We start from the raw sequence: 14,952 nt of genomic DNA on the forward strand, positions 1-14,952 counted from the left end.
TTCTGGCTCATCTGCACTGGCTTCCTATTTGTTTCCGGGCTAAATTCAAAGTGCTGGTTTTGACCTATAAAGCCTTACACGGCATGGGACCGCAATACCTGGTGGAGCGCCTCTCCCAATATGAACCTACCCGTACACTGCGCTCAACATCTAAGGCCCTCCTCCGAGTACCATCCCATCGAGAAGCTTGGAGGGTGGTGACTAGAAATAGGGCCTTTTCGGTTGTGGCTCCTGAACTATGGAATGGTGTTCCTGATGAGGTGCGCCTGGCGCCGACGCTGCTATCTTTTCGGCGCCAGGTGAAAACCTTTTTATATTCCCAGGCATTTTAATGCGTTTTATTATATGTATTGTTGTATTTTGCTGCTGTTTGATTATTTTTGTTTACCTTTGTTGGCTTGATTTTATTGTATTATTGTATTTATATATTCCTGACTGTTTTATTTTATGTACACCGCCCAGAGAGCCCTTGGGCTTAGGGCGGTATATAAATTAAATTAAATAAATAAAATAAATAAAAATAAATTAGTTGGCTCTTCCTGTCATTGGCTCTGGCTCCTCCTACTGTTGGTCACCCTGCCTTCCACCCTATCAATCCCAAAGGACACCAACCACTACTGGTCCAAGTGACTGTTTTTACGTATCTGTTGTACATTAAGGGGATTGCTTTCAGCACAGGCTCCTAGTTACTTCTGAGAGACCCTTCCTGAAATATTAATACTACCGTTGAAGAGCGAATTTAGATACAGCCAGAAGAATGCAAAGAATAGAATCAGAACTCCAGTTCCTGTCATCCTAACGAGATCATGCCTGCTTTCTTCCATAAGAAATCATTAGGAAGACACTATTTTGGTCTTCTTCTCAGTCTCGTCAGTCTCTCTTTACAGCTGCCAATAATGGGCTTCACAGTGTGACTGGAATAGCTTTGCTTATTTCCCTTGTGGGCCCTGAAGAGCAACACATTCAAGCCTCCTCTGTCCCTACATCAATACTCTGGTGGGAAGGAGAGCCTTTTCTGCTTAATTACGTGGCTTATATTTAACGTTCTCCTCTTCCTTTTCCCCTCCAACTTATTTGCCTGGCAGTATGTTGTGTCTGATACTAATTGCAAAACTGCAGAGGTTTGTTCAGATGCCTTGTAGACGGCTCCATGTAGACAGGTGGTATGATGTATAGTCATGTAGCTTCCCCACTCAGATGCTTTTAAAAAATTCTTTATGTGTTGCACTGCTTACCTAAAAAGAAAAGGCTCCTATGAATAGGTACTGAATACTTTTTTGAGGATGGGGGAGGAACAATAAGTGGAAGCATGTGTGGAGATGCACGTTGCTTCAGAGAAAAAATATGTGCAAGGATTGCCAGGAGTATGCTGTGGAAACATTTGGCTGTATCTCAAATAGGCTTCAGATGCAAATAAAATTCTTTTGCACAAGCTAAAATGGAAATAGCTTTATATTATTATTACTATTTTAGGTTTAAAGCTGCTAAAATCAAGGCAATTAAAAGTTAAGGCTGGAATTTTATTCTGTACTCTCTTCCCCTTCCCCCCAATGAAATATGCACAGTTCAGCCCTTTAAAATGCCTTGGTATTGCAAAGTATTGTTAAAGAGCAGAAGACTTCACTTGGCTTGTTTCAGAATACAACCTTGCAATGAATTAGGAAGTGAGCCACTGGCAAAGTATCTGATGACATGATCCCTATCATCATCCTTCTTTTAAGGTTGAAATGTGGTGTACTTTGAACAGGAAGACCTGAGTTTTCAAATCCCTTTGAAGCCTTGTCCAAGTCATTATCTCTTGATCTAGTCTACCTCAAGGGGTTGTTGGGCATGTGTGTTGCTCCAAAGAGGAAATCTGGGATCCAAGTGTGATAGATACTCATATATCAGATGAAACATGCAAACCTTAAGAATTTACTAGGTCGATAAAATAATTAAACATCAATGTATTTGATGTAATACTTGGCATCATACTTGCTACTGCTCTAAAGGGAACAGGAAAGATTCAAAAAATAGTTGTTTTGGAGACATTTCAGGTTGATATTACCGCTAGAAGTTTTGCTACATACGTGCCCTGCTGTTACCGTCTAGAAAATAATCCTGTCCATCACACTAACTTGATGGCCTTATAGGCCTCTTCCAACTCTACTATTCTATGATAATGATTATTAATAAATTAATGTCCAATGGGTACATCACTCACTCCAGCTGAGTTATCAGAAGCCTTCAAGATGATGGACTGATTAATTGAGTATTAGATGTTTCAACAATATTGATTTATGACATGGTTGTTTCTTCAGTTAAAAGTGGGTAGAGATGTTAATAGTGTTATTATGTAGCTTAGTCAATAAGTGGCACTGGACTTAGTTGTATATATGGGTGGAGTCAGGAATTTCCTATGTCTCTTCTGCTCCTGTTTAAGAGAGAATTCTTGTCAAGCATCTTGGCTGGGCTGTTGTCTATGCCTTCCATGACGCCTCAGCACTTATCTGCTAGTGTTGGGCAGTTGTGCTTCGATAGAGAGGGAAAGAGAAAAGAATCTCTCATCTATTTAATATTAAGTTATGGGAGGGGGAAGAGAAGATAATCAGAAGATAATCAATCAAAAGACAGAAGAGGTGTCATAGTGAGATGGATACTACCATATCTTTTACAAATCAGGAAATGATCTCCTGATAGGAAATTTGAAATTATACTCCTTCCTTCCTGAGTTGTAAGCTGTGACTGAGCTTAGAGCAACCATATGGTCAGAAATCTTAAAGGGGCAGATCTAAAAGGCAGCTAGAGCCAGAACAGAAGGGAATTGGACACTGGGTAATGATTCGAAACCAGATCTCTGAGGAAGAGACAAGTTGGGGAGGGATGAACTACTGGAGCTGCATTTGATTTCATTCATAATTTTGTTCATGCCTTCTAGGTGTCTGAAGCAGCTTTCACAGAAGTAATCTAAAACTTGCTGGACTGTGGCTGCATGAAAGTGAATGGGCTCGGGACTTCTGGGAAGGGTGACTTCGCTTGTGCCTGATTTGAGACGGGCTCCCGCCTCAAAAGAAGCTTATTCAGATATAAATCAGTCAGAACATTTTTTTTTGACTGATGAAATTTCTCCCGGGCAGGGAGAAACGTAGAGATCAACCTCAAAAGCCTGTTTTTGTTGGGAGGACTGGATTTCATTAATTTATGAGAAAAGGTCCAGCCAGCAATGCCGGACGGACTTCCGAACAAGCTCTATCTGATTAATGCGATACGTTTATCTTTTCTTCAAAGAGAAAACGGACTAACAGGCAAGCACCCTTCTTTCTATTATTTTTTTTACTTGGTTTAAATTGTTGCAGCAAAAAGAGATTTGTCAAATGAATCGGCTTTAAAGAACTTCTGGGTGAGCTATAACTCTTCTCTGTTATTCACGAAATTAACAGCTTATCTCTGTTTCTATTGCAAAAAGCTGTCCTGCAAGTGCATTCTAAAGATATAAACAGAAGAGGGATTTCTATTCCGAGGAACATTATATTGTCTGGGACTATTCTCTTTTTGGTCTATTTTATTTTGACGATTCTGCTTCTTCACGACGCCACTAACTGTTTTGATGCTGGGAACTAAATTTGTTTTGTGTTCTTGAACATAGAGAGATAAGGCAGGCTGCTCTGTTTATACTGTGATGTCATCAAGCCTGGAATATTAACCCAATTGTTGCTGAAATAAGAAGTGGTTCTTCTTTATTTTTGTTTTGTTTTGTTTTCGTGGTTTTAAAAATGGCAATCAAGAAAGTGGCTGAGAATCTGGAAGTAATTATGTTTCAGAAAATAATGGATGAGATTGAGATAACGAAACAAACCCTGCGACAGGGCAGTAAGGAGCTGAAAATTGAACTGAGCAAAATGACGCAGGAGCTTAAAGAAATAGGGGATCCTGTGAGAGAGGAGAATGAGATCAGAGATGAGAAAAGAAAAAATAAAGGGAAGATACAAGCCCTGGAGATTGGAACAAATGTGGAATTGGAAAAAGATCTGGAGTTTATGGATATTAGAAATAAAATCTACTGTTTGGAATTTAACGTTATCTCTGAAGAAATTAATGAAGATTTTAGAGATAAAGTTATCAATGGCTTGGATAATCTTCTGGACTGGAATGACGTGATGGAGCTTGATATAGAGAAAATCTATGGAATTAACTGCAGCCATGTGACAATGGAAAAACTCTCAAGAGATGAGCCAGTGCATTTTGTAAAAAAGAAGAACACAGATATGACTTTACAACAATATTTCAGCAACTTATTCAGAATTGATGGCAAGAAAATATTTGGGATAGAGGAAATTCCCATCAGACTCTTATTATATGACTATGGCTATGACAGCAAGATTATTATGGAATACTGATAATGGAAGATTGGACACTGAAATTACTGGACTTAACAGGACTATTGAAGATGGAAGATGGAATAATGGCTATTGAAATTATTGGACCTAACAGATTTTGATGAGATGGATTAATCGATATGTTTATTTGGACTATGGTTATGACAATAAGATTACTATTATTATTAACGAGATGGATTAATCGACATGTTTATTTGGAGAAAAATTGATAGATATATTTCTTAAAGAATTGAAACCTCTCTTTGACTTTTTGTGGAAAGAATAAAGTAATGTTTATGAGATTTGATGATTAATTAAGATAACTACTGGAGGAAAGTGATTTTATGATATAATTTAAGAGACAGGATTGTTATATATTGTAGACCTACAACTGATTTGATCTGCGACAAATGGGAAGTCAACATTTTATTTTTTTGTTTAATCATTTTTGTTTTGTTTTGTTTTTTGTCTTTGAATGTTTTATGATTTTGTTTTGTATGTTTTATGAAAATTTGAATAAAAATTATTGTAAAAAAAAAAAGTGAATGGGCTCAATTTTCATGCGATGGTTTCAGCTGGGGGAAGGGCTGTGTCTCAGTGGTAGAATATCTGCTTTGCTTGCAGAAGGTCTCAGGTTCACGCCCTGGCATCTCTAGGAAGAGCTGGAAGACTTGTGTATGATTCTGGGAGCCGCTGCCAGTGGTAGTGGTTGGCAGTGTGGCCGGCACTTACCTGACTTGTTACTGGCGTCACTGTGGTTTACCAGAGGGGTGAGGCAGTGGTGAGGTTGACACAGTACACACACACTGGTGGAGCCAGGCCACCACTGCCTCATCCCTCCCCCTATCGGTAAGCTGCGGTGATGAGCGGTTAGGTGAGACCTGCTGCCCGCTGAGCCAGATGGACCAGGGGGCTGACTCAGTATTAGGCAGCTCCCTATGTTCCTAACCGCAGCATTGAAGATGCTACAAAGGGATTTTCTTATTGGGGCTGTTGATCTAATGTATTTATCTGATATGGTCTCTGTAGATAGACCATGTGTCCTGTTCATTAGAGTGTGACAGATTTTTCCCTTATCAGATCACCGGAAGCAGTGCTTGCTAAAAAGCAGTTAAAAAACACAAGAGTCTTCTCAAGAAAAAGTTGGCAACTCTACCAAAAGCAAGAGGGAGAGAAAATGGGGGACGTTAGGATGACCAGATCCAAAGGATGGCAGGGCACCTTGCCTTCTGTGCCAAATAGGAGATTTGGGCAAGTACAGACATCCTGCTATTAAAGGAGTGGCAGATTAACCTCTGCCAGATGGGCATCTAACAAATCTAATAAATAAATAAATAAATAAATCTGTCCAATGGTTATATGATATTTAAACGAGTGACATTCAGCATATAGTTCACACTCATTGACAGCCAGTGTAGAATAGTGGTTACAGTGTCCAACTAGGACTTGGGAAATCAGAATTTGAATCTCCATTTAGCTCACTCGATGACCTTGGCCCAGTCACAGGCTCTCAGCCTAACCTACTTCACAGGGTTGTTGTGAGGATAAAATGTGGAGGGGGAGAACCATGTATGTCACCTTGAGCTCTTTGGGGAAAATGTGGAATATAAATATAAGCATATGTAAGCTGAATTAGCTGCACCTGTTGAATCTGTAGCTTTTAATGGCACAAACCTCCATCTGGAATAAGGTGGCAACATTATCTTGGCTGTTCATAAGTAAGCCTACATCATTTGCAAAAGCATGACAAATACATTTTAAAAAAAGTATGGGACAACTCCCCCCCAAACAAACACAACTCACTGAGGACTGAGCATTCTCAGTAGCCACAGAATGTAGTGTCACGGTTGGTTAAAAAATGAATAGTAAGGAAGGGATTGGAGGGAATGGCTGCCTGTAACCCTGGAGCACCCTTTTAGGAGGGAGGATATACTGCAACATTTTGTTGCAGGCCTCACGTGTATATTATAAGGACCAGTGAATGGTATACATCTGATGCTGTAGCAGTGCTGTAGCTCTCATCAGGTTTGGCCCTAATCAGTATTATAGATGGAAAATTACTGGGAGCCTTGTGTAAGTGAAAGATGTAAGTAAGAAAAACAAATTCTGTGTGTGACTTTATAGTCTGGGACAAACCTCCTAACGACTTAAGCTTGGAAATCTCAACCCCTATTGGCTCCAAATAGTTCAAATTCTTACATTTATTAGAAAGTTAGTCCAGAGGGGGGAAGGTTTGCACTCTTTGACTGTGTATGAATATTTCTGTTATTGATTTGATCTAGATCTAAAGGGGCAGCATCTATGATTTATAAATATTTGGTTAATATATCTATGACTAGTTTGTTAGTGCTCAAGGACACTTGGGAAGGAGATTTGGGTGTTGACATTCAGGATACTATATGGGATAAAGTATGGACTAAATCTTCTCTTATGACGGTTTCTGCAAAAATTCAGGAAGTAACTCTTAAGGTTTTATTCAGATGGCATTGCACTCTGTTGCCCTTTATCATATTAATAAAGTGATATCTCCAAAATGTCAGAGGAAATGTGGTGCATTGGGATCTTTTAAGCACATGTAGCAGGATTGTGCTGCTATCTGGACCTTTTGGGATTCTGGTTTTTGTATTATTTCTTCCACAGTGAGCCAAACTTTGTCACCTGATCCAGTACTGGTGCTGCGTTCCTTGGAACATGACAGTAACCCTGACATAGTTCACAAGGAACTGGTGGCCTTTTTGCTGTCTGTGGTGCACTTCACAATATCTGTGAAATAGAAAACTGGCGTGGACGTTTCCATTCAGTGCTGGTTAGAAGAGTTAGCCTTGGCCGAGTGCCTCATGCAACATAGCAGAGCAGACTGAGGCCAATCAAATAAAGGCAGATTTGATGCTGTTGAGTTCCTTTTTTTGTGTTATGGGAATAATCATACGTCTTCTGTATCTCCCCCAACATTGCAGGTATCTTTATAGAGAGGGCATGTTAGTACTGCTGGTGAAGCATCCTTATAACATATTCTTTCTTTGCCCCTATTCCTTATTTTGTATCACCCTTGATATGTATTGGGTCTACTATTTGTCCTTATTTGTGTACGAATGTCTGGAATTTAGGGGTCCGATTGACCAAGGGTCCTGAAGAAATTGAGGACACAGGCTTGCAGCAAAAACGTAGGCCTTTATTTAGTAAGGAAACATACAAGAAGCCAGTTTCCCATGATGTTCAATGGAGCTCTGCCACATGGCACTGAGGTCTACATTTTTATACCCTCCAAGACAAAGAAATTAGCATCTTCCAATCCAAAAGTTACACATGAGTATTACCTAGACATTATGCTGCTTACATTAAAATCTAGCCAACCAGATAATAGTCAGAAATTCTAATACCAATCCATCCCTTCTATGACCTAATACATTCCAAAGCTAGCCCTTTGGAGACACTGAGGCTGCTGTACCAGGGTCTTAATCCCCTTTATCTTATCTCCTGGCCTTGCTGTCCCAGCATACTGAACATTCCAAGAAGGGACCCCAAAGAAACAGAATCAAGCAAGAAAAAGAGATTTTTAGCTTTGATTCACCTATTAATATATTATAACTTCATTATTCCTAAAGAATATATAGTTTATTAGTTTATTATAAAAATTCCATATCATTTCCCCCCTTTGAAGCTACAATAGCTTCACACAACATCTCTTAGCGGCTCTGGAACTCCTTCCTTGCCTATTGCTGGGCCTGCTGGAAGTGTCCATTCACTGTGTCAAAATTCTTCAGACGGCTCATCTACTTTGTAGGGGCTTTATTTTGGCTCGTTTCCTTTGGTGAGGGTGGAGTTGAAGACGTCTCCTTATTACAGATTTTCACAATACTCAGGTCCGCGTAACAGCTCAAGTAATTACCAGCAATAACAAAACTACAGTAATAAAACAGCAAGAAGAAACCCAACAATGCTTCCCCCCTTTTCCCAAAAACAGTTTGCTACAAACCTGTATTAATATAACATAGAAATGGACACTTACCGCCAATGAAGATGAAAGCTGGAGGAAAACAGGAAGAAACAAACTGCAGGGGGTGGGGATTTTCAAGTGGATCCCTTACTGACTGTTTCAAGGTCTCAGCTGTTCAGTCTTCCCAGTTTCACCAGCCTTTGTGATCATCTGGTGTCCCAGTCCATCCCACTTCTGGCACCAGAAATGACGGGGAATTTAGGGGTCTGATGGACAGGGGATCCTGAAGAAATTGAGGACACAGGCTTGCAGCAAAAACGTAGGCCTTTATTTATTAAGGTACAGGAAGTCAGTTTCCCATGATGTTCGATGGAGCTCTGCCACATGGCACTGAGGTCTACATTTTTATACCCTCCAAGACAAAGAAATTAGCATCTTCCAATCCAAAAGTTACACATGAGTATTACCTAGACATTATGCTGCTTACATTAAAATCTAGCCAACCAGATAATAGTCAGAAATTCTAATACCAATCCATCCCTTCTATGACCTAATACATTCCAAAGCTAGCCCTTTGGAGACACTGAGGCTGCTGTACCAGGGTCTTACTCCCCTTTAACTTATCTCCTGACTTTGCTGTCCCAGCATACTGAACATTCCAAGAAGGGACCTTGGAAGGGGCCCCAAAGAAACAGAATCAAGCAGAGAAAAAGAGATTTTTAGCTTTGATTCACCTATTAATATATTATAATGTCATTATTCCTAAAGAATATATAATTTATTTAGTTTATTATAAAAATTCCATATCAGTTGTTTGTACTACTTTGTACTCCATCATTGTTTATTGTAAATTCTAGTTCCTTTGTTTAGGAATTTCAGGTGTTGTTAATGTTTTTGTTTTATAAAAACCAATAAAAATAGCTCTTTTTAAAAAAAAGAAAACCAAATTCTAACCCCCCTTCCCAATATATGTGATACCATAGTGCCTATCCATGCTCAAACTCACACAGTTTGGCTGATGTACTGAATTTTAAAAATCTGGGAATGTGTATGAAAAGTTGAAAGTATGTAAAGATGTGGTGCCTTAAGGTCAAAACCTGATTTCTAGGATGTAGAGAAACAGGGACACACAAGGTACTTTTGTTACTCTAGATGTGCTGGTGCAACCTGGCTATGTCCAAAATTAAATCTGAAACAACAGGCAAATCCTATAAATGGTAGCCTTGGCCATAGCTGTTTATCATAGATGGTTGCCAGTATTTGAAGCATAGTGTCATTTGCTGCCTATCATAAATGTGTCTGGTATTCATGGAAGTTGCTTTGGAAATTCTTGTATAAGGACTTGTCACAAGACATAAATAGTAACATCAGTGGGAATTCTTCAGATTAAATAATTTGGGGATCATAGCTATAATTAAATGGGAATCGGTCATACGGTTATTATTGGATAGGAAGCAGCTAGTTTCCCATTTTTCATATGTCAGTAATGGAAGCTATAGTACAAAATAAGGTTGCCAATTTTTTGTCTGGCTTGGGCTTCTGGTGGAAATTTAGGCTGCAATCCAATACATGTCTGCTCAGAAGAAAGCTCAATTTGGTTCAATGGGACTTACTTCCAGGTAAGTGTGTATCAGACTGCAGCCTTAGCAGCTGAGGCTGCCCCCGCCCCATTATTGTATTTCTGCACACATACCCCTTTGCATCTCCTGCAGAATTTCTGATTGTTGTGCAGGTACTCAAGGCACAGGTAAGACAGCTTTCAAATAACTTCCTCTGCTTGTTGAGATCATCTTGAAGGGCCCTTTGTGAGCCAGGTGTGTGGCCCTTTACGTTTAGAGAAGAGAGGGTGATGGATCACACTGGAGTTGTGTGAGCTCAGTGGAGATTTTCTTTGTTTTATGGCCTCCTGGTTTGATTTTTATTTTTTTTAATTGTCCAGGTTGCTAGTGGGGTTACAAGTCTATTTCCTGAGAGACAACATAGAGAGAAAGGGTGGGGGAATATTCTCCTATAGGAGAACTAGCCTGAATAGTTTGGCTCAGGATTTTCTGCTTTCTTCCACTGTCTCGAACTGTTTGCCCCAAAGATTAGCATGGATCTTTGTTTTTCCAGCTGGAACTTTGCCAGAAGCTGATATCATTCTGTCATCATTAATGTGGCTCAAATGGCAACAGCCATGCACTGTTTGAAAGGTGTCAGTAGGTTTAGAAAAACCCAAGCCTGGAAGGGTGACCACCTGGAAACAGTGTGCACACTGACTTGCGCTCTGCAGCGGAACAAAGGCAGGATACACATGTAAGAAAATAAAATAAGCCCCAATGTTTGCCCAAGTACAAAAAAAAAATGAGGGGGAATAAACTCTAAGAGAGGGGAATCCCACTAATAGCCCAATTACAGTAGAGCCAAGCATGCACAGCTGGTATGAACTACTGAGTGTCGACCTGGAAGGGGAACGGACTGGAGAGACTCAAATCCTGAAAAGCAGCACTCCAAATAGTAATATTTTGTTCCCAGTCTCACTTGTCCTCTTAAATCAGGGATGGGGAATCTTTTTTGGGTTGAGGGCCACATTCCCTTCTGAGCAACCATACAAGGGCCACATGTCAGTGGCGGGCAGGGCCATAGGCAAGAGTGGGAGGAGCAACTGATTAAAATGTTACCTTTTCACGGTAAGCTAGTTTCTATGCCTCCCCATCCAGACCAACAAGAGACATTGGGTTCAAAGACGTTCCAGCCAGGCAAAAACACTTATGGAAGTGGACTGCCTTCAAGTCGATTCTGACTTATGGTGACCCTATGAATAGGGTTTTCATGATAAGCAGTATTCAGAGGGGGTTTACCATTGCCTTCCTCTGAGGCTGTGACTGGCCCAAGGTCACCCAGTGATAGGGTTGCCAGATCTCCGGCAAACGGCCAGAGTCTCCGGACCCGCCCTTGCCTTTCTCACCTCCGGCCAGAAACGCCTCCATGTTGTATAATCTCCAGTTTTCACCTGGAGTCTCTGGTTTTGGGGGGGGGCTCCAGCTCTCCGGCTAGCATCCCTTAATCTCCGGACTCTCAGCTTCAGTTTAAAGAAATAAGTAAGTTTCTAGGTGGTCTAGTTCCCAAGATATACACCAAAACATCAACCGTCCCCCCGCGCAACTTTTTTTTACAGTTCATTGCTCTAGCTACAACTCCCATCAGCCCAATAACTGGCCATGCTGGCTGGGGCTGATGGGAGTTGTAGTTTAAAAAGTAACTTTTCAAAGTTCTGGCTGTAACCCCGCCCTTTCAGAATTGTAGCCAATGAAGCCAGAGTTGTGACTTGTCGATCCAGGCATGCCTAGGCTAAACATCAGAAAACGGTGGCTTTAAGATTTTTGCAGTTTGCGTAAGTAATATGGCTTAATGTTTTTTTCCCTCTTCTGTCCAAGAGTCAGACCCTGGGCTATGAAATATGAAAGTATTTAATCCAATATCTGCTTTTCTGGGAGTAAAGCAATTTCTTGGAGTAAAGCATGTACCTGGAGTAAACCCCACTGAACTCCATTCAGACTTACTTTTGAATAGACATGGTTAGGATTGTGCTGTAAATTAATGGGACTTGTGAGTAAACATAGTGCAGACTTGTGTTTGTGTTGTAAATCTTTCTCTCTCCCTCCAACCCTATTTTTAAAGAAATTAGGCAGGGTTTATCACAGTTTTTATTATGTAGGAAACTTACTGATTTTTTTAAAAAATGAATGAAGTTTATTTATTTATTTATTTTTATTATTTGATTTATATCCCACCCTTCCTCCCAGTAGGAGCCCAGGGCGGCAAACAAAAGCACTAAAAACACTTTAAAAATCATAAAAACAGACTTTAAAATATATTAAAACAAAACATCTTTCAAAACATTTTTAAAAGCTTTAAAAGCATTTTTTTTTAAAGAAAAGGTTTAAAAACATATTAAAAAGCAATTCCAACACAGACGCAGACTGGGATAAGGTCTCAACTTAAAAGACTTGTTAAAAGAACAAGTTCCTTATCACTTCAGGGTACAGTTTTCCCTGGTTGAGTAAGCCCCATTGAATACATTGGGACTTGCTTCTGAGTAAACAAACATAGGATTGCACTATAAATATCTTTACAGGTTGTATAAATAATAAACATATTTGATAGTCATGCTTATATAAATATTTTCATAGAATCATAGAATAGTAGAGTTGGAAGGGGCCTATAAGGCCATCAAGTCCAACCCCCTGCTCAATGCAGGAATCCAAATCAAAGCATTCCCGACAGATGGCTGTCCAGCTGACTCTTGAATGCCTCCAGTGTTGGAGAACCCACTACCTCTCTAGTAATTGGCTCCATTGTCATATGGCTCTAACAGTTAGGAAGCTTTTCCTAACTGGCTTCTTGCAACTTGAGCCCATTATTCTGTGTCCTGCACTCTGGGATCATCGAGAAGAGATCCTGGCCCTCCTCTGTGTGGCAACCTTTCAAGTACTTGAAGAGTGCTATCATATCTCCCCTCAGTCTTCTCTTCTCCAGGCTAAACATGCCCAGTTCCTTCAGTCTCTCTTTATAGGGCTTTGTTTGGAGTCCCCTGACCATCCTCGTTGCCCTCCTCTGAACCTGTTCCAGTTTGTCTGCATCCTTCTTGAAGTGCAGAGACCAGAACTGGACGCAGCACTCAAGATGAGGCCTAACCAGTGCTGAATAGAGGGGAACTAATACTTCACATGATTTGGAAACTATACTTCTGTTAATGCAGCCTGATATAGCATATGCCTTTTTTGCAGCCACATCACACTGTTGGCTCATATTCAGCTTGTGATCAACGACAATTCCAAGATCCTTCTCACATGTTGTACTGCTGAGCCAAATATCCCCTATCTTATAACTGTGCATTTGGTTTCTTTTTCCTAAGTGTAGAACTTTGCATTTATCCCTGTTGAATTTCATTCTGTTGTTTTCAGCCCAATGCTCCAGCCTATCAAGGTCCCTTTGAATTTTCTTTCTGTCTTCCACGGTATTAGTTATGCCCCCCAATTTTGTATCATCTGCAAATTTGATAAGCATGCTCTGTACCTCCTCATCCAAGTAGTAAATAAAAATGTTGAAGAGCACTGGGCCCAGGAGCAAGCCCTGTGGTACCCCACTCGTTACTTCCACCCAATTTTGTCATGCTGTGTCCCTATAAGTATCCGATTTCATACTATGGTTGTACAATACTTCCTTTACATTTTAAGTATGCCTTGGGGTAGTCATGGTTCTCCATTGTATTCATCCTGAGGGGCAGATAGGCTGAGAGATGGTGAGTAGCCCATGGTCACCCACTACAGTTTATAGCTCATTTCCATTTTGAAAAATTAATTAAAACAATTTACATGCAGGCAAAATTTATTAAGTGGATTCACACAATATGTGTAAAGCACATCCAACTCGCATTTAAAGCGCAGGACTTCCCCTAAAGAATTCTGGGAAGTGTCATTTCCCCCTCACAGTTATAGTTCTCACCACTCTTAACAAACTGCAGTTCCCATGATTCTGTGGTGGGATTCATGTGCTTCAAATGGGTGTTGAATGTGCTTTAAATGAATGGTGTGGATCTGCCCTAGGTATGATGTTCATTCAAGAGTGAATTGAAAAGAACAATTTTAAAAGATACTTCTTACTCTTACTCATTTTTCAGACCTCTTTCTGAAGTAAAGGGTCAAATCTATAAAAACGTTTGGAGCAGCCACGTTAAAAGATAAGGGCAGGGTATTCCAGGCAGGGGGTTGCCAACCCTGCTTGGATATGGATGTCTTTGCAGAAGAACCCTAGTCAAGGTTTACCAACAGCACAGTCCAAACTATATCTACTTAGAAGTCAGTCCTGTTGAGTTCTATGGGGCTTAATCCTTTAGTAAGTGTGTTTAGAATTGCAGCCTTCAGGAGCATCCATCTTTACTCCCCAAAGCTCCCATCTAACATCTTCACAACAATAGGTTCCTTTGTCTCTGCAGTGGCCTTCTGGTGACTGCCCTGGCCTGAAGGCACTTAACCCTTCTTGCTGAAAGCAAGTAGGCTAGATTAAATGTTCCCTACCCAGGCTCCATCTTTTAGCTAAGATTTCTATCTTAATTTCCAATCAGATTTTTTTTAATTGTATGCTCCAAGCAACTGTGAATGATGCTTAATGTATCATGCTTAATGACATCACTTGGGCCCACCCCATGACATCACTCGGGCCCACCCCATGACATCACTAGGGCCTGCCCCTCAAATCTCAGGTTTTGGGATGCTTCTGACCTGGCAACCCTACCCAGTGAGCTTCATGGCTGTGTGAGGATTCAAACCCTGGTCCAACACTCTGGAGGGTGCAAAGAAGGGCCAGTAAGGGGTGTGCCCTGGGAGAGTGCCAAGAGCCAGATAGAGATTGCTCCTCCTACTTTTGGCTGTGGCCTCTCCTCTCACTGTGCCTTAGGGTTGCCAGGTTCATGGCCTGAGACTGATCCTGTATCTTTAGGAGAAGAGAAAGTCAGCCAAGTGCAGGTGTTCTTGCAACACTGTAATGGGAAAGAACACAAGGCGGTTGCCAGGCCCGCCTCCAAGAGGTCTTCTGTATCTTTAAAAGTTGTGCAGGGGGAAGGGAGAATTCCACCTTGTGGTTTTTCCCATTACAGTGTTGCAAGAACACCTGCACTTG

At 40.7% G+C, this 14,952-nt stretch overlaps 1 long non-coding RNA gene across 1 annotated transcript in view; it reads left to right on the forward strand.

Annotated features, from left to right (window-relative positions):
• The first annotated feature begins 11,600 nt into the window (after positions 1-11,600).
• LOC133378088 (uncharacterized) overlaps positions 11,601-14,952 on the forward strand; it is a 42,646-nt gene continuing 39,294 nt past the window's right edge. Inside the window, exon 1 of the long non-coding RNA XR_009760850.1 lies at positions 11,601-11,665. This is a non-coding gene — a long non-coding RNA (uncharacterized LOC133378088). The remainder of the gene's footprint in view (positions 11,666-14,952) is intronic.

This window comes from Rhineura floridana, chromosome 2 (genome assembly GCF_030035675.1).
Source record: "Rhineura floridana isolate rRhiFlo1 chromosome 2, rRhiFlo1.hap2, whole genome shotgun sequence".
NCBI classification, from domain to species: Eukaryota; Metazoa; Chordata; class Lepidosauria; order Squamata; family Rhineuridae; genus Rhineura; species Rhineura floridana.